We start from the raw sequence: 2,204 nt of genomic DNA on the forward strand, positions 1-2,204 counted from the left end.
AAACAAGTATGGTATCAAAGGATGTCCTTAGCCTGATCCTAGGAATTTACACATGCAAATGTTTGCTCTTCCTTCAGCTGGTTCTTCCTTCCCATAAACAGGAGGTTTTGCAAGAGGTCTAGTGAGTACTTGAGAAGGGTTTGTGTTGTTATGTATTGTGAATGGTGTGTTCTCTTTATATGAATATGCCTCATGCCAAACAAACATCCCAGGCAGTCCAAAACCTTGTCTAACAGCTTTATAAATCCCCATTTGTTAAAGTACTTTTCCAGAAAACATTAAAACACACACACACTATAGCTTTATGAAATGCATTTTCTTCGATAAATATAACAATGTAACAATTGTTTGATAATGTAACAATTATTTTTTAAAAATTACACTCAACTGTGCAAGGCACAGCAGCTAAAACAATGAAAACACCAATGATATCACTATTTTTTGTGCAGTAGTTCGAACCACCCGTGAGAAACCCAGTCATCCTTGCAGTATCAAGGAAGCCAGTTATTGTGTATTATAGATTATTCTTACTGCTCAATCCCACGACTAGAAGTAGCAACATACATTTTCCAAAATAATAAGTTTGTCAATGTGCCTGTGTCAGAATTGTGTTTCTGGGGGTGCTGGATTACCTTGGCACAGAGTTGAGGTGGTACAACTAGGAAAGAACCTTCTGCCAATCCGAATGTTTCACCTGTACATTAAAATAAAAATAACTCCTGCACTCCATTCTCTATAAATGATGTATGCACAATCAAAGGTGACTTTTCACTTAAGGGAAAATGTCATGGCTGGGGAAAAAGTGCTACTAAAAACAGTGGCATGTTAAATACTAATTTCCAAGAATCCTTGGTATAAATGAAAATATCATTTATTACCTTTATTTGTATTACTTGTCCTTAAAACTGGCTCTCCTTGCCATAAGAGGGCAGAGAGGTCGACAGAGGTCTTACAGGTCCCCCATCGAGACTGGCTACATGGCCATACTGCTTGACTTCAGCGTTAGAGCTAAACCAGCTGTGGCAGCTTCCTGCAAGCTTTCAAGACCCACCTTTAACACCAGTATGCAACTTAGCAATAGGATTTGTTTTTAATGCATTTCTTTTCCCTGAGAGCCACAGAGATCAGATATGGGGGCGAGGGCCAGCCTTCTGATGCAGTCATACAGAAGAGGAGATTTAGAAAGAGGTGAGAAATGTTGGAGCACATAAAATCCTACACACACTAAAACGCTCCCTCAACCTGGAGTCTTCCAGATGTCTTGAACTACTTATTTCTATTACATTTGCATGTTGTCCAATAGCTGAACTTTTCTGGACAATTCACAAATATTTAAACCGTAAAACAATACATAACAAATCAGTATAAAACTTTCTAAAACTGGATGAAATTCAAGTAACTACAGCATGCAGCATTCTTAACTTTTGGCCACGTTGACAGGGTCTGATCTGAGTGGAGGGCATCATGTTGAGAGAAGAGTACACTGAGGAGTTCTTTACACTGGGTCACCATCACCTTGTTCTCTTTACATCCATGCAAACAGGCATGGCCCTGAATCACCTCATACAGAATGATGCTGCAGCACCAAGCCACTGCTGAGTTACTACATTTACCATTCTTGGTATGTCAGTTTCAAAGATTCCTCACAGCCCCTTATAATAGATTAATTTGTGCTTGAAGTACATCTTAACATTGAAATAAGTCACTTGTCAGATTCCTGCTATGCACTTTCTATAAACGTTGTAATTGATCCCCATTGGAGCATTCCTTACAGGACGAAAATTTCCATGGAGAGCTAGGTAATTGCTTGAATGCAGTGTGCAAATCAAATGCCATTTTTGTGCCTGTCAAATGCCTTGCAAGAAAATCAAGGCAGCATATGGACTTAACGCCTTACCTGAGTAAAAGAGAGTACAGAACACAATCCTGCAGCATAATGCAAGGTTCAAATGCACAGAAGATCGAGTCCACTCAGAGGTCTCTATACGCTGTGTTTGGAGTCCACTCCTGTAAAGCCTCGGGAAGGTACCTCAATGCACTTGGTTATTCACGACTTTGCTTTCCTGATGGTAAGAGAACTGCAGAAACTGCTGTGTTATTGCAGGGACACATCCATCTCTTGCACGAAAATGCATTTGGCCTGCACCTTTTGTCAAGAAAGGCAGAGTGCTTCCCTGGGGGAAGCAGCGATGATGGTCCTAGAA

This window comes from Varanus komodoensis, unplaced genomic scaffold (assembly GCF_004798865.1).
Source record: "Varanus komodoensis strain SLA01 unplaced genomic scaffold, ASM479886v1 scaffold18_3, whole genome shotgun sequence".
NCBI classification, from domain to species: domain Eukaryota; kingdom Metazoa; phylum Chordata; class Lepidosauria; order Squamata; family Varanidae; genus Varanus; species Varanus komodoensis.